The 25,192-nt window shown below is 38.6% G+C and overlaps 1 long non-coding RNA gene across 1 annotated transcript; it reads right to left on the minus strand.

Annotated features, from left to right (window-relative positions):
- Positions 1-3,983: 3,983 nt before the first annotated feature.
- Positions 3,984-20,245, minus strand: LOC116419568. The gene is made up of 4 exons (XR_004229820.1): positions 20,026-20,245; positions 18,656-18,730; positions 14,362-14,426; positions 3,984-5,463 (listed from the first exon to the last, which is right to left on the minus strand). It is a non-coding gene; the product is annotated as an uncharacterized LOC116419568 (long non-coding RNA).
- Positions 20,246-25,192: the final 4,947 nt, after the last annotated feature.

Consider the following 25,192-nt stretch of genomic DNA (forward strand, 5'->3'; position numbering starts at 1 on the left):
GTTATGCTTTACAATTTGTTAGCTCTGCTGAACATATGTATTAGCATATGAAATTTAGTCCAAAGTTATTTATATAATAGCTACATTTTGAACTTTGAATTTTTTTAAAAGAGATGATTTTAAAAACAAAGATTGATTTGCTAAAGCAATTAATACTCTGAGTGGTACATGTAGTTAGAATATCACAAGATAAAGTATTGATTTTTCAAAAAACTTTAAAATTATGTTAAAATTGGAAAAGACAAAATTATGATTCTTAAGTTTTTTGATGGTTTATGTTATGTTTATTCAACTATCACTCATAAACATTGTGAAATTGCTAATTAAATAGGGTTATTGTCATATTGAAACCTAAATTTATTAAGGATTATTGATATGATTGGTTGTTAGAAAGAGGGAGACAGCATGTTAGAAAGGGAGAGATGGAGAGAGGAGATGTGAGGGCACAAAGAAGAGCAGGATGTTTTGGCTGGTACCAAAAGGTGGTTCCAAGACCCAAAAAGGAGAGAATGGACAACAGGAGTGGTAGATATGAGGTAGAGTGGGGGAGCATAGAAAGGGTTTTAATGATTAGTGATGGGAAGAAAGGCCAACTTCTTTAGTGGAACTTGCCATTTGCCAGGAGAAAAGAAAGCACCCATATGTTGGGGCATGTCTTTAGCTGGCAGACTGAATCTTGAAAGGGACTTGGTACCCTAAAAAAGTTAGCTGAAAGGAGAAGTGGGGTTGGGAAGATTAGTGGAATTAGGAAAGATACAAGGGGAAGGGGAAGGATACCACGAGTCAGAATGCCTGGATGGACTCATCCAGCAGAGGCCAGTGGCCATGGGGTAGCCCATGGGTAGATTTTCTGGGGAGGACTGGGCCCCAGAGACATGGCTGGGAATTCTGGTTGGGCAGGCCAGGAAAGTAGACTTCAGCCCCTGCTTTGTGAACTAGCTGGGTTTGGGAAAAAGCTTAGTTCTGGGTATAGAGTTCCAGTATCTTCACTTTGGAGGTTTTAGATTGGGATATTTGATAGTTAATCAAAAATTTAGGATTGAAAATTGTATATAGTTATTTTCATGAAGGCAAGATCATTTTTGATGCTGTATCAAAGATTCTACTTTACAAAGGTTTATTAGAAACACAAGTTCTCTGAGAATGATTTTTTAAATAACTTTTTATTGATAGAACATATGCCTGGGTAATTTTTTTACAACATTATCCCTTACACTCACTTCTGTTCCAACTTTTCCCTTTCCTCCCTCCACCCCCTCCCCTAGATGGCAAGCAGTCTTATACATGCTAAATATATTATAGTATATCCTATATATATGTGTGTGCAGAACTGAACAGTTCTCTTGTTGCACAGGAAGAGTTGAATTCAGAAGGTAAAAATAATCTGGGAAGAAAAACAAAAATACAGTTTACACTCATTTCCCAGTGTTCCTTTTCTGAGTGTAGCTTCTTTTGTCCATCACTGATGAACTGAAACTGAGTTAGATCTCTTTTGTCGAAAAAATCCACTTCCATCAGAATACATCCTCATACAGTATTGTTGAGGTATATAATCTCTTGGTTCTGTTCATTTCACTCAGCATCAGCTCATGTAAGTCTCTCCAAGCCTCTCTGTATTCATCCTGCTGGTCATTTCTTACAGAACAATATTCCCTAACATTCATATACCACAGTTTACCTAACCATTCTCCAATCGATGGGCATCCATTCATTTTCCAGTTTCTGGCCACTACAAAGAGGGCTGCCACAAACATTTTGGCACATACAGGTCCCTTTCCCTTCTTTAGTATCTCCTTGGGGTATAAGCCCAGTAGAAACACTGCTGGATCAAAGGGTATGCACAGTTTGATAACTTTTGGGGCATAGTTCCAGATTGCTCTCCAGAATGGTTGGATTCGTTCACAACTCCACCAACAATGTATCAGTGTCCCAGTTTTCTACATCCCCTCCAACATTCATTTTCCCTGTCATTCTGGCCAATCTGACAGGTCTGTAGTGGTATCTCAGAGTTGTCTTAATTTGCATTTCTCTGATCAATAGTGATTTGGAACACTCTTGAGTGGAAATAGTTTCAATTTCATCATCTGAAAATTGTTCATAACCTTTGACCATTTATCAGTTGGAGAATGGCTTGATTTCTTGTAAATTAGGGTCAATTCTCTATTTTGGAAATGAGGCCTTTATCAGAACCTTTAACTGTAAAACTGTTTTCCCAGTTTGTTGCTTCCCTTCTAATTTTGTTTGCATTAGTTTGTACAAAGGCTTTTTAATTTGATGTAATCAAAATTCCTGAAAATGATTTCTACCAAGGTCTTTGTCTTCAAATTATTTAAGTGCATAATGGTCTCATTGTTTAATGAATATGACAATATGGTCTATAGCTTTCTTGAAGTACCCAAGGCAAGATTCTCAGAGTCCTGCATCTAGCTTTGGCTGTGCTCTGCATGCACATGGGATACTTTAGGATCTAAAAGCTGATGAGTAAAATTTGCTGTTGAGATTTTATCTCCTATCTTTGGCCCCTGCTCAGGGTGGGATCCTTGTGTGTTTCCCAGTTCTGTTAGTCTCCGACCTGATTGTCCCCAAGTATGGCTATGAGGTGGAATTGTTACTGCATGATAGGTTGTCATAATAAGGATGCTTTATCCTGTCATGTATGTGCTCAAGTTGAGGCCCTAAAGGATCCATTCTGACATCATATACTCATGTCCCTGCTCTTTCCTCTTAAGGAAATTTCTGTAATCAAGAGCATTTGGCCAATAGAAACCAAGAGCACAATACAAGTATGTAGATACCTTGATCTGCAGCCCAATCCTGGAGGCTTCTCTGGCTGCTGCCATAAAAAAGCCCTTCATTTTCTGCTTTTGTCTGAAGGCTCCCTCTGCCTATCAGCCTGTTAAGTATTTGGGCCACCTCCCAGCTCCCTTTTGGTCACTTCCAGAGGAAGCAGAATCTCATCACTCCCTGATCAGGCCCAGGCTTTTGAAGGCCTTGAAAGTGACCCTCCCTCCAAACTTAGCCCTACCAAAAGCCTTTTACTCTTTATGTTGCTGACAAGTGGGGCTGGACCTAAGGGTCTTGACTCAGTCCCTGGGACCCTGTCCCAGATTCCTTGCTTAATTCTCAAAGAAACGTGCTGTCCTTGTGACTTTCTTGCCTAGAGCAATGGCTGCCATTAGTATAACTGAGGAGACCCCTAAGCTCACAGTACCAGTCATTGGAGATTCTCCCTCAAGTTCAGAGCATTTTTGCCCTCATCAGAGCTTTGGGGAAAGGAATGAGAGTGAATATCTATACTGACTCCAAATATGCTGTTCATGTGTTATGTGCTCATGGGGGTGATATGGAGAGATTTTTGATAGTCAATCATTCCCCAATTAGTCTTCAGGGGAACGACTGCAAGCTGTGATCCCATTATATTTTGTAAAGGACAAAGAGGGATTCACTTCAGGCCAAGGGAAACAGGGTTGCTGTTTCAGACCTGTGCTGCTGCCTGTTTGCCCCTGACCAGGGCACCTTTAATTCCCCAACTCCTGACTCCTGTATTCCCTCAGTTCCCAGACATATCAATTCTGAACAAGCTGTGAAACCCCCCAGAGAAGCCTCTCTGGAGGAGAGGTACATCCTTAGGGAGGATTAGCAGATGGATTGTGCACATGTGCCCCTGGAAGGGGCTTCAAACTGCTTTTGGCTTCTGTTAATACCAAATAGCACGGGTGTGCTAATTGGGTAAAGGCCTTCCCTTGTAACATGGAAAAGGCTCCAGAGGTTTTGCTAAAGATCATACTCATTGAAGGCCACACTGGTCCATCCATTGCCCCTACTCCTTTGAGGAAACAAAAGCAGGAATTTGGGGAATATGCTCTTTGGTATTGCTGTGTGGAAGCGAGGCATTCATGAGTGTCTCATCTGCCCCAAAGTCTTCCTCTGGATGGGGTCCCTGGTGACTGTCCCTGGTAACCCCATTATTAACTCCATTTTGCTTTTTTTTTTTTTTTTTTGCTCTTATTTGCTCCTTGCAGTTTTAATCTACTTGTGAGTTGTTTCTTCCAGACTCCAAGCCATGAAATTACTACAAGTATTTGAATAATGTGAAATTATCTGACACCTGATTTGGACACTCACCCCTCCCCCCCCACCCCATTGATGCTCATTACAAGTCATGGGTCTCCCTTCCTCAATTCAGACCTCCCCTGGACAGAGCCAACCCTTCTTGTCATCCTACAGCACCACCAGATGAGTTCTTTGTCCCTTTGTCCAGGTGGTCTCTGGGTCTATCCTGCTTGAGGTAGGAAGAATGGGAAAATGACCTTGAGGCCTCTGGGCCTGGACAGCGTGGATAACACCAGTTGCCAGATGCCAATTGTGGGTCTGTGATGATGGGGTTTCCAAGACAGAGGGTGGGAGCTGGTGGGACCTGATGGGAGCGGAGTCTCTGACTCCTGCTCCTTTCCTTGAGCAGCTTTATCTTACTACCCCATCAGCTTATGTACTTAAGCATGAGAATGGGTCAGGATTTCTTAGCTAAAGTGGTTCCATTTGGTTCTGAAGGGGAAAGGATAGGTTACAGTGTTGGATCCTAAGGAGAAGCACCAACCTGAAGTCCTGGTGGAAAAAATGCATCAGGACTGATGTGAGAACGATTCAAAGGTCTGAAATAAAAAGGTACTGAATGGGACTGGGGAGATTTCTCAAGAGGCTGTAGAACCCTAGGCCAAATTTTCTGGAAGTCACATGACCAACATGAAGTACAGCATTACTGACCAGTGGTCAGTCCATCCAATGAACCCAAGTCTTTTGCTATTTAATCCACTCCCTGTTTCTGGCCCTTGGCACTAGAGACTGGTTCATCTGCAGCCCCATGGCTTTCTTCACATCTTTTTGGGTTGTATTGGAAGGACCCCCCAAGTCTTCCCTTTTAATCCATCTGTATTTGCCTTGAGGCACAAAGTTGTTCAATTTGAGGGGAAATCTGGAGAGCTGGAATTAAACAGTCTATTCTGGATCATATTCTGACACAGGAGAAAGTGTTACAAAGGTCATACATTGGACTTTGTTGTCTGGTTCCAAGTTTGGGGACAGTCATGGGAGAAGCCTTGGATCCCATGGTCAAGGGAGAATGGACTTTAGCAGTCTTGGGAGGAGCACCGACTGCTGACTTGCCAGCATAGGCTGGGGTTGCCTCCTGATGATCATGGATGTACTTAGGACTGAATGATTCTGCCACTGATTGGGGCACTGCCATGGTCATAGGAACTGCAAAAGCCAAATTTCTGATCCATGATGGGCCCCCCTGCTCCTTTTTCTGAGTTATTGAACTGGCATGAATGACTTTTTGCTGGCCCCTGAGGTCAGTCACTTGCTCACTACTGGAGCCCAAGGGTGCAACACAGTATTGGGGATGTCGGAGTGTCATCAATGTTGCCTGTGGGAACAGGCTCTTCTACTGCTCCTGGACCAAATCTGTGAATGAAGAAGGGACTATATGAGCAAAGGGAAAGGAATCAGGAAACAATGTGGTGGGGAAGATGACAGCTGCACAAGGATTATGATCTACCAAGAGTGATTGATTCTTGACCTTTAGGGGAGAATTGTACCCTTGTTAATGTGCTCTTGCATATTCTTTCCCTCATTTCTTACTTGGAGGAAGCCCAAGAGAACTTCATTACTTGCAATTTTTGTGGTAAACCACTTATTTGTACAGAGTTGTTTGTATGGAGAGACTACCCCTTAAGACTAGATGCTCCTCCAGACCAGGGCCCGGCTTGAACTATTCTATGGAGAGTGGCCCACAGTAGATAATTAATGTTGATGGATTGTGGCCTCCAGTTATTCTTTCCTTTTTCTCTCTCTTCTAAACTCTCTCACTCTGGTTTTTCACATTCTCATTCAATTGCTATTTATTAAATGATATGCAAAGTTAATATTATAAGCTCCAAATTACAAAATATATATGATCTCTTGTGGTTTTATTTTAACTTATTTAATATTTTACCCAAGGTAAAACATTCAAAAATTTTTTCTTTTACATTTGGTTTCAACATTTTTGCTTTCTGTGTTCTTTCCCTGATTCCCACTTACAATTAACAAGTTTGAAATTATCCAAAACATTTTTGTAAAAGTTGTGGAAAAAACAGATTTTCCACCCTACTGAAAATAAAAAGCCTTAAGAGAAATGAAGATAAAAATAGATAAGGAAATAGAGAATGCTTTGATATGTATACAGATACAATCATTCCTTCTCTGTGAATGGACAGGATTTTTTATCATAAGTCCTTCTGAGTAGTTGTGGATGATTATGTTACTGAGAACAACAAAATCATTTATAACTGGTCACTCTGGAGTAATTGTTATCATTTCATATAAGATATATTTCACTTTGTTTATGGAAGACTTTCCAGGCTTCCCACTCCCACCCCAAGGCTATTCTGCTCATTTTCCAGTAAACAATGATATTCCATCAGAAAAACTTGCTTCAAAAATTATTTTTACAATTACTATTGCTAATTGTATTTCTCCCATTTATTCTCTCCTTTCACTCTGTCTCTCCTCAAAAGTGTTTTGCTACAGAGAGTGGAGCCAAGATGGAAGAGAAGACACATGGGTTTATTATCTAAGCTCTCCTTTACCCTCAGACTACTTCTTTTATTAAACATCCTTGGAATTAGTGCAAAACCATGAATATTGGGAGTCACCAACAGAAAACAATCTCAAAATTCATCAGAAAAGGTCTGTTTTTTGCTCATGGGACGGGGACAGAATGTGGCTATTTTGCCCTGGCAGCAAGCCAGCAGATCAAAAGACAAGCTACAAACAGAGGGGATAAAGACTATAACCCCAAAATGCCAGGGTCTCTCAGGACCTGGCCACACCCACCCAGCACCAGGAGAGACTCAGCATTATCCCAGCATGCAACTGCTGCTTCCATTGCAGCCTCTGCTGTCCCACTGCTGCTTCACTGACACTTCCTGTTGTCTGTTGAGGAAGCTTGGTAATATCCCAAGAAGCAGACCATAGGGTTATTTTTTGATTTTTCTCTTTTTCAAAATGAGTAAAAAGGCAAAACAGGCTCTTAACCAAAAATACCCTCTATACTGAAAGAGAGTAGACTTCAAACCCTGAGGAATTAAAAGCAATTTGTCTCCAGATGAAGCCCCAAAGGGTGATATCACCAGTCTCCATCACACAAGGCTCTCATAGAAGAAATTTAAAAGGCTCTTTAAAAAGAGCTAGAAGAAAAATGGGGAAAGGAAAGGGAAGCTTTGCAAGAGGGCCTGGATAAATAAGTCTTCCCACTCATTAAAAGATAAGAGTGAATAAAGAAATAAATACCTGAAATTATACCAGAAAAAGAGAAAAGTGGAGGTGGTATATATGTCACAAAGAAGCAAAGGAAACCTATTATATCTGAGGGAAAAGGGAAGAAGATGAAGAAGATGAACATTACTCTCCTCAGAATTGGCTCAAAGAGAAAATATTAGACATTTGGTTTACAGAGAAACTTCTCCCACCTCATTGAAAAGTGGTAGGGGAAAAGCAAAAAGGGAAGGAGTAGGCTAAATAGAAGAGAATACAGAAATTGTAAGGAAAAGGTTTTAAAAAAGGGAGAGGGACTGAGAGGGAGGGATCCTAAAGGGAAAGGGCTGTGTGAGGCAAGTCGTGCTCTTAAATTTAATACTGGGGAGGGGGATAAAGGGGAAAAGAAAGAGAAAAGCACAATCTGGGGTTAACAAGATGGCAGGAAATACAGAATTAGTCATTTTGACCATAAATGTGAATGGGGTAAATAAACTCCCCCATAAAACAGAGGCAGATAGCAGACTGGATTAAAAGCCAGAATCCTACAATATGTTGTTTACAGGAAACACACTTGAAGCAGGGTATGTATATATGTATCCTGTATGTATATACAGGATAAAAGTAAAAGAGTGGAACAGAATCTACTATGCTTCAGATTAAGTAAAAAAAGCAGGGGTAGCACCATCCTGATTTCAGATCAAGCAAAAGCAAAAATTGATCTAATTAAAAGAGATAAGGAAGGGCACTATATCTTGCTAAAGGGTACCATAGATAATGAAGCAATATCAATACTAAACATATATACATCAAGTGGTATATAGCACCTAGATTCCTAAAGGAGAAGTTAAGAGAGCTGCAAGAAGAAACAGACAGCAAAACTGTAATAGTGGAAGATCTCAACCTTGCACTCTCAGAACTAGATAAATCTAACCACAAAATAAATAAGAAAGATGTTAAAGAGGTAAATAGAACACTAGAAAAGTAAGGTATGATAGATCTTTGGAGAAAACTAAATGGAAATGGAAAGGAGTATACTTTTTTTTAACGTCAGTTCATGGAATCTATACAAAAATTGACCATATGTAAGGACAAAGATCTCAAATTCAAATTACAGAAAGGAAGAAATAGTAAATGCATCCTTTTCAGATAATGATGCAATATAAAGATTACATTCAATAAAAAACCAGGGGAAAATAGGCCAAAAAATAATTGGAAACTAAAGAATCTCATCCTAAACAATGATAGGTCAAACAGCAAATCATAGACACAATTGATAATTTCACCTAAGGGAATGACAATATTGAAAAGACATACCAAAGTATGTGGGATGCAGCCAAAGCGGTAATAAGGGGAAATTTTATATTTCTAGATGCTTATTTGCATAAAATAGAGAAATAGTAAATCAATGAATTAGGCTTGCAACTAAAAAAGCTAGAAAAAGAACAAATTAAAAAACCCCAATCAAACACTAAACTTGAAATTCTAAAAATAAAAGGAGAGAATAAAATTGAAAGTAAAAAAAAAAAAAAACTATTGAATTAATAAATAAAACTAGAGTTGGTTCTATGAAAAACCAACAAAATAGAAAAACTCTTAGCAAATTTGATTAGAATAAGGAAAGAGGAAAATCAAATTGTTAGTCTTAAAAATGAAAAGGGAGAACTTGACAGTAATGAAGAGGAAATTAGAACAATAATTAGGAGTTACTTTGTCCAACTTTATGCCAATTAATTTGATAAATGAAATGGATGAATACTTTCAAAAATATAGGTTGCCCAGATTAACAGAGGAAGAAGTAAATTGGTTAAATAGTCCTATTTTAGAAAAAGAAATAGAACAAGCTATTAATCAACTCCCTAAGAAAAAATCCCTAGGACCAGATGGATTTATTTACATGTGAATTCTACCAAATATTTAAAGAACAATTAACTCCAATGCTATATAAACTATTTGAAAAAATAGGGATTGAAGGAGTCCTACCAAATTCCTTTTATGACACAGACATGGTACTGATACCTAAACCAGGTAGGTTGAAAACAGAAAGATAATTATAGACCAATCTCCCTAATGAATATTGATGCAAAAATTTAAATAAAACATTAGCAAAAAAGATTACAGAAAATCATCCCCAGGATAATACATCATGACCAAATAGGAGTTATATACCAGGAATGTAGGGCTGCTTCAATATTAGGAAAACTAATAGCATAATTGGCTATATCAATAACCAAATTAACAAAAACTATATGATCATCTCAATAGATGCAGAAAAAGTATTTGATAAAATCCAACACCTATTCCTATTAAAAATACTTGAAGAGTATAGGAATAAATGAACTTTTCCTTAAAATAGATTATTTTTTCCTTCTTTCTAAATCTGATTTTTCTTGTGCAATAACTGTATAAATATGTATACATATATTGTATTTAACATATACTTAAACATGTTTAACTTCTATTAGACTGCCTGCCCATCTAGGGGAGAGGGTGGAGGGAAGGAGGGGAAAAGTTGAAGTGTTTGCCAGGGTCAGTGTTATAAAATTACCCATGCATATGTTTTGTCAAAAAGTTATAATAAAAATAGTGTTTTGCTACTTACCACTGACTCCCCCAAATGACCTATTTTTTTTAATCATCTCCTTTTCCATGTTCCATTCCCCTTTTATTTTCCTGCAGGCTAAAATAGATTTCTATACCCATATTGAATATTTGTGGTATCTAATTATTTGAGTCAGTTAAATGTTTTATCACTCAATCTCTCCTCCTCTAAAACAAGCAGCTCATCTGGTCTGTAATTAAGAGCTCCTTTATGTTGCCCTTTATATAATCTTTTGTGATAGATAGACCTGTATATTCAATTTCTAAAAATGGCTATTGGTGGCCATTGATAAATAGGGACTGAGTTAGGCATATATTCAAAGGATCTTATGATTTGCCCTGCCATAGAGGATGCACGAGGAATCAGCATTTGGCTAAACCTGGAGTTAAAATAATTAAAAGAATTAAATTCAGCTCTAATGAATTTTGGCCCATTGGCTCCTTATCACATGAGTTCTTCTTTTGAGCTCTTTTATTACTCCCTGTTGCCTTATTCCATTCTCTTCCTATTTTCCTGCAGGCTAGATAGCTTTCCCTTCTCTATTGAATATTTATGGTTGTCTCCATTTGAGCCCATTCTAATGAGAATAAAGTTCTCACTTAACCTCTACTTCTCTCCTCTTTCATTGGAAAAGCTTTTTCTTTGCCTCTTTTCTTATTTGGCAGATAATTTGCACCACTCTACTTCTTTCTTTCCCTTTTCTGGTACCTTCCTATCTTCTTCCCCCCCCTCCCCCTTTTAAAGAGATTATCCCTTCATATTCCACTCCCATCCTTCCCCTTTGCTATGTATACTCTTTCTATTGCCAGAATATTGAGAATGTCTTAAGGAGTTAGAAGTAGCATTCTCCTATGTCAGAATGTAAACTGATAAAGCTTAAAGCATTCCCAGGTATATTTTCCTGCCTCAGATTCTCTGAGATCTCTTCCCCAATTTCTACATAATCTGCTGGACATTTTGACTTGGATGCCCAATTGTACCTGAATCTCAATGTGTCCAAAACACCATCTGTTCTTTGTCCCCCACCCTTTGCCCTCTTCTAAAATTCCCTTTTCTATCACCCAGGTTTGCAGGCTCAGTTATCCACCACAGAACTTTTAAAATTCTAATCTTTGACTATTAAGGAAGAATACATATTCTGGTCCAGCTTGGATAAGGGGAATTTGATATGCTTCTCTGTAAAACTTTTTGATTCAGCTTTTTTTTTTCTCTCTCTCTGGTTCATGTCCAGTCAAGGAAACGTATATGTCTTTATTGATAGGGCAACAAAATTGCTATCTTCTTCCTCCTCCTCTTCCTTCCCTGACACTCTTTAGCTCCATTCACAGCATTCTGTCAAACTTCCTTTTAACTATTACACCCTCAATAGAAAGTCTGCCTCTCTTTAAAATTATCTTTGTATTTTACCTAGCCAATTTGCACAGGTGCTGGTAGATTTCTTGTGAAAGGATTAATTCCAGCTCCTATAATTCCCCTACAGAGGATCCTACAGGATGACTAGAAAATAAGATGGAAAAGTGCAAAGAACTTTTGACCTGATGTCATGAATGTTCTATCTATGAAATACTAAGTAAGGATCCAAAAAAAAAAAATCTCTATGACTCTATTATTCACATCTGTAAAATGTGAATAATAAAAGGCATCCTACGCAAGATTGGTGGGAAGGTACAACGAGATGATAGATGTAAAAATTCTTTGATATCAAAAGTGTGAGGAGTGTCTTGTAGCCTCCATTTCAAGATATAGATTCTCACTGGTTGTTCAGTAACAAATACAATCCATCGAGTATCTCAAACATATGCAAAGCTTCCTCCCTACTCTATCAAATCTGGAGAGTTCAGAGAGGGAAGGGGACCGCATCAGGTTGGCCCAACCTACTGGAAGGATCCCCAATGAGGCTGAAGAACTTGACTGTGATCATGACACTCAAGTGAATTGGATTTAAGGGAGGGGGACCTGGGACAAGGTCACTGGATTCACTTTCTCCTCCAGAACCCTCCGGGTCCAGTGGCCAGGAATAGATCAGGGCCTGGAGATGGCCCTGGAGGCAAGGTTTCTATCAGGTCTGTTGGACTGAGGCAGTCTGATCTGGAGATAGGCATTGACAGGATTAGGATTATCTTGTCTTTCAGTGGGCCTTTGTTGCAATGGTCACTTGTGGAGTCCCTTACATTGATGAGACTATCTTGACCCCAAACACACTATATATCTAATCAGGAGGTTAATTAATCCCCCAGGTTGTTCCCTAAATGTAAAATATCCCCTTTTTGCCCTTGCAAATTGCCAGTTCATTAGTCATTTAGTCTTGAGTTTTTCTCTAAATTTGCCCACCTTATAGCAACATCATAAAGCTTTTTGTCTCTTGATTCAAAGGTCAATTCTACAACAGCTCCTTTCCTTCCTTCTGTGTGGCTCAGAATGGTGAGTGGTCACCATTTAATAAAAATAAAAAAAAAAACCTGGTGAGATCTCTAGGAGCAAAACAAAAATTTATCACATGTTCTTGAGGGAAGTGGGCATCTCTCCATCAGACAAGCAATGGATATTGCAAGAAAAATCCTGAAATACTGGGGATAACTCCAAGAATTTACCCCATTCTGAAAGAAAAGGGACAAAAAACAAAGAGCAACTTTCTCCTTCCTTGACTCCTACCTAATCTGGAGTCGTCCTTCTGCACCTTTGAAAAGCTGTCCCAAAGCACCCCAGAATGTATTCCACTCCCTTCCACCATTCCACTCCCTTGAGTGGTCCTGGGGGTATCTCAGTTGTGGGGCTTGCTAGCAAGATCAATATAGCCCCAAGCTCTTGGGTTTACTAACTTCTTTCATCTCACATCAGATTCAGAAAAAAGAATGCTAAGATATTGTAGGGCAAGCAGCAACAGCCATCGGCTCACAACCTTGCCCAAACAGCTCCACAAATGGGGAGAAAGTGGGGGTCAGGCTGCATGGTCAGCATTCCCCGAGTCCTGGCACTTGAAACCACCATCAAAGGGAAATCCTGACACCAGTCACCCCAGCTTTCAGCAGGTTCTGTCTAGGAATTGCCTGGGAAGAATTTGGGTACTCCTGGCAGCACCCAGAAAGCCAGCCAGCCTCTGCATTCAGTAAACTCACTATTCTCTATTTCAATTACAGAACTGTATTAGCTGTTTAATTTGTGGCAAGTTATTTTATTTCTGCTCAGTTTTCTGATTTGCAAAGATAGAATTAACAATGATTGTTGTTGTGAAGATCCCATAAATAAGAAAGTGCTTCCTTAAAAAAATGCTATATAAATGTTAACTGCTTTGTTGGATAAAATTGCTTCATATTTGGTAATTTTATGGGTTTTTAGATATGGCCAACATACAATGCCAAAGTTAAGATAAATAATTTTGGGATGTAAATTAAATTAGGCATATTCAACTAAAATGAACGCTTTACAGGCCGAGGAGGATAATGCATAGAATCTATTTCTCCTTCTTCCTTCCTCCTTTCCCTGACTGGAAGAAGGGTTAAGAGGAAGAGAAAGAAAATATACATAATTCAGTGAAATTCGTTATTCGAGATATAGTAAAAGCAGTTTTTTTTTTTTTTTTAGATTAATAAAAGAGGTTTATTATTGAGTTTAGAAGTAGGAGATAGGTGAAGGTAGAGATAAGGAGGGCACTGGACAGAGGGTCCAGTGGACAGAGGGTCCTCACATGGCGACCATGTTTGGAATCTCTGCCGTAAAAGCAGTTTTTCAAAGCCCACTGAAGGGATATGTAAATTGTAATCTATTTGCACTAAATTTAGGAAAATAGAAAAGCAGTCCACATCTATTTAAAAATATTGCCAACAAAAACCAGCTTGCTTTTGAGTTATCTAGAGTCAGGCTTCTCAGGGCCCAGTCACAAAAAACTGACACCTTAACTCTTTCTTAGCTCACAAAAGAGGAATGATTTGTATGAACTGGAAAATATCTAAATAGCAATTCAGTTTGTCTGGAACATTTAATTGAAATTTAAGAAATATATCAACTGAAGTTAAGTAAATTCTAAAATCTGTTCTACTTCAATTTAAAAAATAAATAATAATATTAAGTCTTTTTTTTTTCTCCCTAAAACAAAAAAGAAAAGTATCCAAAGGGATGGAAATCCTGAGAACTTCCCAGTTCAATAGTTTGGAGATGGAATGGATTTGTCAACTATAAGAAGGTGAAAAGTTTAATTAGCCTTGCTAATCCTGTTTTATATTATTTTGTAAATTTCATTTAGGCAATTATTTTCACTGTCACTGGAAAAATTGAGAAATTACAAGCAAAACTATTGGAAAAAAATCTAAAATTGTTAACTATGTTTTATTTAAAGCTATTATCATCATGTTAAATCTAAATCTGATAATTACTGTATATAGTGCACAGCCCACAAAAACATTAAGAATGGTGGGAGTTGGGCCAGAAACAGCTCGGCCCCTTCCTTGGGGCCTCTGTCAACTCACCTGAGCTTGCCAGTTTTCTTAACTTTCAGGATAAGGAAGGTTATCAGCTCTGAGCGAGGAGCAGCCTGTTTAGGAGATATAGTAATATATAAAACAATGAAAATATCTACTAAAAATCTATAAGCTCATTTAATGATAAAATCTATAAGCTCATTTAATGATTACCCCTTTGTACTAGGATGAGTTTTAACACACAAAACAAATTTAACAATCTATGTGTCTAGATTTTGGTCAGCTTTTTAAAAAATAATTTATCTATCCCAAAGTTGTAATGAGTAGAATTTACTATTAGAAACAAAATCTCTTGGGAGTGTAACTGATTTTTTTTGAGTTTTGAATTTGCTTACTTGATCATTAAGTCAGTATTTCACCACTTGTGAGAATTATCATAAGGTACTCAGAGAAATGTGACCCTGAACAGATAGAGGTCTTTATCTGAACAAGAGTTGCAGCTTCTGCTCAAGGTGAGATAGCTTCCGAGTCTGTTTCCCAGTTCTGTTTCTTTCTTTCCCACCTGATCATACCTGAGTCTGATAAGGTAGAACTATTATAATTGTTCATCAAACTAAATTAAGGAAGCTTTATTTTATCTTATGTATGCTCCCAGGCTTCCAGAACCTGAAGAACTAGTTCTGATGGGTTATCATATCCCTGTATTTTCTCCCTATAACAAATTTCTACATTGAGAACAAATAGTTAATAAAAATTCACTGTCTTGCTTTCATTCTGAAAATATGTGGTCATTATATACTAAATGATTTGGTGAATGAGTCTTTGGCCTAGTCATACATCCATATAGATATTTGTGTGAAATAAAGTCCTTATATAGGCTTCCAAAATAATGTAAGAAAAATTAACAGGATTGTCTGTAAGACCTGTTATTTTATTGTTTAATGAAACTGAAGCTAAACATCTTTAACATTTGTATGTACTTTGTGCCCCGTGAAGCTAATTTATGTCTTTACATGAAAAGTTGCTGGCCAATCTACATGTACATCTTATAGCTCTCCTAGAGGACTTGTCCATCTCAGACTAATCTAACCTCCATTTGGAAGTTTTTAATTTTAGAACTGGGTCAGTTACAGATGCATTGGCCAGCTTCGAGGAGCTGAATCAACCACTGGATGCTTCAATCAGTTCCAGCTTTACACGCCATCCCTAATATAAGATGAGAGCCTGTAGGTGACTTAGCTCTGCGCCCATTCTCAGCAGGAAGGGCTTTCAGAAGATGAGATCTTCACCCCTGCTCCCAAAGGCTTAGGGCCCCCATTGGTTTGGGGAGGAATGGAACTGATGATGAATTGGAGACCAAATTATCTGTGTCTGGTGGGTCTCCTGTCACACTGGGGCTTTGGGACTTAGGAAAGCACAAATTTTCATATTTCAGATGAGGAATTCCATGGTGTTTTCAGTCCCTATGGTACAGCTTGTTTAAAATTATCCACAGATGTTTCTAACTTCAGATACTGTTGCAAGGAATGGCATTGGAATCCACCCCATGGATCTGCTAGGAGGATTTATATTGTAAAATGTTACAATTGTGTTTTGTCCCAATGTCTTCTGATTCACTTCTCTTATTACTGAACACCCATCCTGTGTGATGGTCCCTACAAAGATTAATCCCCATTGGTACAGGTCAGCAGGTGAACAGGTTTGAAATAACAAAGGAAAATTGGAAAACAAAATAGGAAAAGGAGAATTCTTGGGTTATTCATTGCTGGAGTTCTAGCAACTATAGCAATTATTACATTATTTGCTATTTCAGCTTCTTCTCAACAGAATCTATTCAGACTGCAAATTCGCAAATCATTTTGCTAAAAAATGTATCTTAAGCTCTTAAAGAACAAATTAATAGATATATTGAGTTAAAACGAGGACCCAAGTTATTGGAACTTTAAAGTTTAATGGAATGCTGGCCTGAGGAGGAGAACTGGACCTTTGTCAATGTGCTCTTGCCTATGCTTTCCCCCTCATTTCCTACTGGGAGGAAGCCCAAGAGACAATTTCATTACTTCAATTTTTGTGGTAAACCATTCACTTATACAGAGCTTTTTGTATGGAGTCACCTCCTTAGACTGGGAGCTTCTTCAGGCCAGAGCCTGCCTAGTCCATTCTTTGTATTCCCCCAGTGTTTACTATGAAGCATGGCCCACATCAACATGGCATCCAGTTTTTCTGTTTCCTCTCTCTTCTATAGTCTCATTTCTCACATTCTCATTCAGTTGCTTTTTACTAATTGATATGCAAAGTTAATATTATAAGCTCCAAAGTACAAAAGTGAATGACCTCTTATTTTTTTAACTTTAATTTATTTATATCTTTTACCTAATTACATTCAAAAAATTTTCTTTTACATTTGTTTTTAAATTTTTTTGCTTTGTAGATTCTTTCCCTGATTCCCACTCACAATTAGGAAACCACATTTGAAATTTGGATTCCAAAACATTTCCATAAATGTTGTGGGAAAAAAAAAAAAAACAAATCTCCCACCCCAATGAAAATAAAACGCCTCAAGAGAAATGAAGATAAAAAGAGAGAGATAAGGAAATAGAGAATGCTTTGATATGTATATAGACACAATCATTCCTTCTCCATGAATGGATAGGATTTTTTATCCTAACTAAGTCCTTCAAAGTGGTTATGGATGATCATGTTACTGAGAACAACAAAATCATTTACAACTGATCGCTCCAGAACATTGCTATCATTTCATATAAGGTATATTTCACTTTGTTCACAGAGGACGTTCCAGCTTTTGCTTTTCTCTAGGGAGCATTCTGCTCATTTTTTCCCAGAGAACAATGTGATTGCATCAGAAAAACTAGTTTCAAAATTAGTTTTACAATTAATGTTGCTAATTGTATTTCCCACATTTATTCTCTCTCACCTTTTATCCTGTCTCTGCTCCAAAGTGTTTTGGTACTGACCACTGATACCCTCAAATGACCAGTGCTTTTATCACCCACTTTTTCCATATTCCATTCCACTCCCATTTTCCTGCAGGCTAAGATAAATTCCTATATTCTTATTGAGTATTTATGGTGTCTCCTATTTGAGCCAATTTTGATGAAAATAATATTCTCTTACTCAACCTCTCCTCCTCCTCTCCTCCACCTAAAAAGCTTTTCTTGCCTCTTTTTTTTAGGGCAGATGATTTGCACCATTCTACTTCTCCCTATTCCTCTTCCTGGGACATTCCTATCTCTTTTTCAAAAGAGATTATTCCTTCATATTCCACTCACACTCATCTTATCTAGCTATTAGTATACTCTTTCTACTTGACAGAATGTTGACAAAGTCCTAAGGAGTTACAAGTATAATCATCATATTTACAAGTAAACAGATCAAGCTTAAACCACTCCCAGGTATTGTGATACTACCTCAGTCTATCTCTTGACCTTTCTTCCCCAATTCCCACATAATTATCTGTTGGACATTTTGACCCGGAAAGCCACTTGCACCTGAATCTCAACGTGTCCAAACCACAATCCATTCTTTTGTTCCCCACCTTCTGCCCTCTAATGAAATTCTCTTTTCTGTCAGCCAGGTTTGCAGGCTCAGTCATCCACCACTCTTCACTCTTAGCCCACATATCCATCTCAACATTTTCCTCCCAGAACTTTTCTTTATTCCCAGAGCTATTTGCCTTGTGACTTTATACACCTCTATCCTAAAGTGCTCTGATAGTCTCAATGTTCCATTAGGATTATAGATATAATAGGACTATGTCCCTCTGATCTTTGGTGGGTGGTACTTTTGGGTTGGAAAAACCCTGAATCTCAACTCCTCCCCACCTCTGGGAACATTCTCCAGCTCCTACTGGATTTCCAGGGGAAATTCCTACACTAATCCTCACTTACAATTCATTTGGAGATCTTGGGCTGGGGCACAATCACCACTCTTCTTGATTTGAGAATTAGCCCCTCAATCTCTCCCCAGCCCCAAGGGATAGAAGGCTAAATAAAAAGCAAGACTTGGTATCCCAAACTTGACTATCTTAACCAGGGACCAGCCCACTGAGACTTCAGTGAAAACAAACCTATTTTTTGCCAAAAATCTCCCTTGGATAAGGGACTGCGAATTCTTTCACAAAACCTGGGACACCAGCGTGGGGACCCCTATCACTGTTAGGGATATCCTCACCCCTCAACATTGTGACTTCTGACATTATTTTTCTATACTCTGTATCTGGCATATTCTAGGTTATATACTTTTCATCTTCCCTCTTAGAATGAAATTTTTGGGATATATTTTCCTCATTTAATACAGTTACTGATATAAGAACAAGTATTACCGCAAGTTTGTTGATTGATTCTCACTGGGGGGAAACATCGGGGTTATTTTCACCATGCTGAATTTAAAAGATTTCCTGAGGGAAAAGAATGTCAATAAATACATAAGAACTCTGGTTCCATAACTACCCCATCTTCCCAAATAAGGGAGTAATGAGCAGCCTAAGAAGGCCCTAATAGCTGCCTACTAGCTGGGCTCAGCCTAGCTATTGCTTTTCATTGTCCAATATGTTTTTTACAAGTAGAGCCAGCCTCAACTCAATTGATAAAAATGTTCCATTCCTACAGCTTCCTTTCCCTGTTTGCTCCTTTCTTCATCCCATCTCACCTCTCCCCTCATCATTGAAAGTAATCCAAAGGGAGCAATTGAGAAACTCCCTTGTATGACAATAGAAGAAATAGGGGATGAAACAGTAGAGGCAAAGTGTTTGTCAGTATAAAGAATATTGACTGTTCATTTGCTGAGTTTTGTAGTGACTTGTTTTAAATGGAGGTCGAGTACCCTCTATTGTTGTGCCACAGTTCCCTTTTATTGTCCTGACTCAGTTTCCCTTATTGTTCTGCCTCAGTTTCCCTGATTGCAGTCCTCCTTTTCTGCCCATTAGAACTGATATAATTAGGGCTGTGGAGATCTGACATTCCAGAAGATAAGACTCCAGAAGTTCCTACTTCAGATACCTAATTGGCATTGTTTATAATTAAGTTTCAGACTTCTTATCTCTAAACTGTCAGTTTGTAAGAATTTATGGTCCTATCCCCAAACCTGTCAGAACTGGATTGATGGTCCCTGCCTGGAGATTTCTGCTCACCAGAATTTGGACTCCTCCCCCCAGCTAAGAGCTATAAATATGTCATTGGAAACTCACATTGGCTGCTGGATGCTTTGGACATCAGCCCTGGAGGTATCATGACCCCAGCACAATCTCTCCCTTTCAGAAATCCAAATAAAATATTAAAAACTCTCTAATCCCTATCTTACCTCAGTTTCTCCAGCATTACACTATCAGACTGCCCAAATCACAAAATTTCTGAGAATAAATCTAATATTCTTAGATTTCACAAAATCCTATGCACCTGTCAGGCTTTTAAGTCATGGATTCTCTCATAGTTGTATTCTCAAATCCACAAGACCTAAGGGCAAAGTAGCAACTCTAATGTGGGCCAGAAGGTTAATGTCAGAAAAAGGTTAAAACCTTTGATGTTGTTCTGCCCCATCTCCTTTCCTGCTAAGGGAACCCACAAGTCTCTGATGGTTCAGCTTGATCCCACCAAAATACACACCTCATCCCAAATACAAACTACCTCATTTCCCCTTCTACACATATTTGGTAATCCCCACCCCCTGAAAAGTCTAGATCATCAAGCTTCTTACCATTAAAAGCTTCTCCAAGATGAGAAAAACTAGATAGCCCCTTATCTGGTCAACTTCTAGGTTATGGTGGGTTCTTTGTGGCTACTAGAGCTCTCTCTCTTGTTCTTTCTTTGTCTCTCCTCTTTCTCTCTTTTTCTCTTTCTTCTTCTTCTTCTTCTTCTTCTTCTTCTTCTTCTTCTTCTTCTTCTTCTTCTCTCTTCTCTCTCTCTCTCTCTCTCTCTTTCTCTCTCATGTTGTCTGTCTCTCTCTCAGCAAGGCTGTTGAGACTCCTGGCCTTTTATCCTAATAACTGTTTGTGCGGTAGTCATGGCAACACATGGAACCCTTTTTCCGTTATATCCGTTACCTCCCTCCATCACCTCTGTCATTGCAGGCTGGAGTATTTGTGCAGAGACAGGAAGTTTACTCATTACTTAGTTTCCTGAACCCAAGCCACTCTGCCTTCATTGGATTTCAAACTATTTCCCACTGATTTTCATTAAACGGTTTTGCCATCTTCCACCTAGTGTGGATCTTTGAGGAAACAAAAGCAGAAATTTGCGGGAAGTATTCTTTGGTATTTATCCTAAGAAAAGCTGTGTGGATGAGAGACTTTCATGAGAGCCTCAATTTTCCTTCACAATCTTCCTCTGGGTGGGGTTCCTGGTGACTATCTCTAGTAATCTCCATTCTAATAGCAATTTGTTTTTTTGCTCATCATTGGTCCTTGCAGTTTTAATCTATTTGTGAGAATTGTTTCCCCGGACCCCAAGCCATAAAATTCTAAGTATGTGGTCAACATGAAATCACCTGACACCTGATTTTGACACTCCCCCATGCTGCTGATGCCCCCTACAGGTCATGGTCTCCCTTCCTCAGTCCAGACCCCACTGGGCAGGGCCAGCTCCTCGCCCCTTGTCAGCCTGCAGCAGCTCCAGAAGGTGAGACCTTCATTGCCTTTGGCCCAAATGACTTGGTTTGTCCTGCTTGAAAGTGGGATAACAACCCTGAAGCCTCCAGGCCTGGACAGTACTGGAGTTCTGTGGATGACACCAGCTGCAAGATGCCAATTGTGGGTATGCGATGATGGGGTTTCCAAGACAGAAGGTGGGAGCTGGTGGGAGTGGGGTCTCTGACTCCTGCTCCTTGTCTTAAGCAGCTTTACCCTTCCATTTGCTTGCTTAATGACTTGAGCACTAAAATGGGTCAAGATTTCTTAGCTAAAGTGGTTCCTGAAAGCTCCCAGTGATGTTTGGTTCTGAAGGAGAGAGGGCAATTACATGGATCCTGAGGAGGGGGACCAGCCTGCAGGCCTAGGTAACAAGGATGTCCTGGTGGAAGAAATGCATCAGGACTGTGTGAGAAAGCTTCAAAGGAATGAAATAAAGAGGGACTGAATGGGCTGGGGGTGAGAAGATTTCTCAAGGGCTGTAGGACCCTAGGCCTAAATTTCAGGAAATCATGTGACCTACAGGAAGTAGACAACATAGGTGACCATTGGTCAGTCTTAGACCATTGGTCTAAATCCAAGTCTAAGCCCCAAGTCTTTTGCTATTTAATTTATTCCCTGTAGCCTCAGGTCACAAGTCATACTGGGCTGGTCAGTATACTTGGATCTCTTCTTTTTTATTAAAGCTTTTATTTTCATATCATATGCAAGCATAATTGTCAACATGTATCCTTGCAAAACTTTGTGTCCAATTTTCCCCCATTCCCTGCCCTACATGGCAAGTAACCCTATATATGTCATATACAGAGAAAATATTTGTTAAATCCAATATATGCATATTTATACAATTACCTTGTTGCACAAGAATAATTGGACAAATAAGGAAAAAAAAAAATAAAATGCAAGTAAAAACAGATGAAAATGCCTAGTTGTGGATCACACCAGTTCCTAATCCTCCTCTTTTGGGTGCAACGTGTTTTCTCCATCACAAGACTCTTGGAACTGGCCTGAATCATCTAGTTGTTGAAAAGAGTCATGTCCATCAGAATTGATCATTGTATAATCTTGTTGTTGCCATATACAATGCCATATACAAATGAGCAGTGGTTCTGCTCATTTCCCTCAGCATCTGTTCCTGTCTCCCCAGGTCTCTCTGAAATTATTCTACTGGTCATTTTTTACAGAAAAAAATATTCCATAACATTCATATACCATTACTTATTCAGCCATTCTCCAATGATGGGCATCCATTCAGTTTCCAGTTTCTGCCACAAACTTTCTTGCACATACAGGTCCCTTTCCCTCCTTTGAGATCTCTTTGGGACATAAGCCCAGTATAAACACTTCTGAGTCAAAGAATATGCACCGTTTGATAACTTTTGGGGCATAATTTGAACCTCTCTTTTCAAGGACAGAATACACTCTCTTTGTATCTGGAGATGCTGCTTCCAAGGAGCCAATTTGGCTCAGGGGTTCTAGCACCCTGTCCAACACAGATTCCTGTTTTTCCTTTGTTGTGGTTTTTAGCTACATGATCTGATTTTTTCCTGCAGAACGTGAGAAATGTGATTATGTGCTTAAAAGAATTACAATGAACTTTTATTAGATTGTTTGCTGTCTTGAAGAGGGTGGGGTTGGTTAAGGGAGAGAAGGGCAAACACTGAGAACACAAATTTTGACAAAAATGAAGATTGGAAACTCTCCTTACATGTATTTGGAAAAAATACTAATGAAATAAGTTGAAAAAATAAATTTTAAAACAAATACTGTATGATATAAAAACTTTCCAATGTACGTTCTCTTACTCTATTTCTGTTTCCCCCTCTGCTTGTCTCTGTTTTTGCTCCCTCCAATTTTATGTCAATCTTTTTTCCTTTTTCTGTTTTCTTTCCTTCCTTCAGTTGGTCTCACTCCATGCTTCCTTCTCTCTTTCTCTCCTTTCTCCTCCCATGTATTATTTACACACACACACACACACACACACACACACACACACACACTAATAATTAACACTAGGTAGATATATTTCCAGTCTTTCCTGGGGCTGCAGATGTGCCTTCTTCAATTCCAATTGTATTTCCAACATATTTGAATTGTTTTTTCTGTTTTGTTTCTTTCAAGATTTTCTTTTTGATCTGGGGATTTCAAAATTTGGCACAAATATTCCTCTGCGTTTTTTTCTACAAAAGATTTTGTTGAGGGGGTATTAGATTTTTTTTTAATTCTGAGTCACAAAATTATTCCATTTCTGGGGGAAATCAAGCTATTCTAAAGCTTCATCCTAAAAATCTCCGCAGACCAATCTTTTGCAAAGAAAGCCTCAGTAAGGTCCTTTGTCTCTGTATCTGCCATTTTGGGGGCTTGGGTGGAAGATTTGCGGATAGTCTGATACGAATCCATGTTTTCTCTACGAAAGGAAAATTGGAGGATCCCATTGGGAGCAGCACTAGAAAAGGCTACAGTGCTTTCCCCATATGTCATGGAGATACACAGGTGGACAAGGTTGTAGCATTAAGCAAGACACTGCCAGAATCAGAGGAGGAATCACAAAACTAATGACTCTCCCCCTCCTCCTTTGGCTTATTTACTTTTATAGTCTTGTAGTTTAAGTGTTTGATAGAACAATGGGGAATTCTGAATAAAAATGCTTTTGCTTGTGGATACGGGCTCCTTTTCTTCTTGTGGAGTCTACCAAGAGTGATACCTGGCCTTGGAACGATGTTGTCCTGGCCCTTGAGATCTGACACTTTTACAATGTTGTGGTTCAAAGGTTCAACACGGTGATGGGGACTTCTGAAAAAAAAAATGCTTTTGCCTGTTGGAACAGGTGCATAATGATCCCCTTGTTTAAGGAATATGATAAGAAACATGATCTATAATTTTATAGGGTTATTTCCAAAGTTTAATTGGTATTTTTAAGAATGAAGAAATTATTAATGCTAAGTGTTAAGAATCTTTCAGATTTTTTTTTTTTTTTATGGTGTGGAATTAGGATATTCTGTATGAGTTTTAATTGATTGTATTGAGAAATCTAAAAGTTGTACCATTATTTAAAGGGACTCTTAAGAATAACAGTTTTTCATCTGTCCCTTTGAAAATGTTTCTGTTGTGGACAATATGTAATTTAGAATTTTTCTATGTACTGGGTATTAAAATGATCTGTGAAATGTTGAACTTAGAACCATCTACTTAGATATGAAAGTTAAGCTGTATAAGCTGTGAATTTCTAGGATGAATCTCTTACTGTGATCCTTGAGAGCTAGGTTCATCTGAAGCGTTGGTTAATGATAATTGCTGTAGGAGATAAAATCTCTTGGGACTTTTATATTTGGAGTTTTAAATTCAGATATGACTGTCTGTATAGATCATCAAACCAGTGCTCCACCATCTGAAAGGAATATGCCGTAAGCTACTCAGAAGTTGTTACAAGCGGAAGTTAGTATCTGGGAACAAATTAGGACAGTCTTGGCCTCTGCTGAAGGTAGGATCCTTCTGACACAATTTTCCAGTGGTGTTTTTTGAATGAGATCCCACCAGATTATTCCTTAGTCTAACTTAAGGTGGAATTGTTAAAAATTAGGACAGTTACCTGAAATAAAACTGCTTCAAGTAAAACATGTCCCTGATTTTTCCTCTTGTAGCAAATATCTGTAATCAGAGCAAGTGATCAGAGGAAGATATAAAATAGATACAAATATTTGATTTTCCCTTTGTTCATTGAAAGGAAGCAAATGGAAAGTAGGGCCAGGTCCTTGGGGTCTCTGGAATTCCAATCCTAGATCCCTTGCTTACTTATCAAAGAGCTATACTGACTTCAAAATGCATTTGAAGACCCTTACCCAAAATGACTACTAAGAGATCACTCAAAATAGAAAACAGAAAGGTTGTTTATTAAAGCTCCGGAGGATGAGCCGTTCCATCACGAGATAAGAAAGAGAAAGCTCGTGGTAGGAGGGCTAAAGAAGTAGTAAATATATACAGATTTTGTAGGTTCTGTTACAAAGGATTACATCATAAGTTGGGGAGCATTGAGAAATAGGTGCCCTTTCCCCTAATTGAATGTTAAATAATGGTGCCAAAAGCAGATTAGAACAGAATGCTTTCAGTTTCCCTGGTTCAGAGAGGAATCATCCATCAGACCTTCAAACTTCAGATTACTGAGCTGATAGCATTAATAATCTAAATAATGATAACATTGAACAAGGATAAACGTTATCATCTCTGGTTAAGTAAATAGTG

The sequence above is a fragment of the Sarcophilus harrisii genome, chromosome 5, assembly GCF_902635505.1.
Source record: "Sarcophilus harrisii chromosome 5, mSarHar1.11, whole genome shotgun sequence".
In the NCBI taxonomy this organism is placed as follows: domain Eukaryota; kingdom Metazoa; phylum Chordata; class Mammalia; order Dasyuromorphia; family Dasyuridae; genus Sarcophilus; species Sarcophilus harrisii.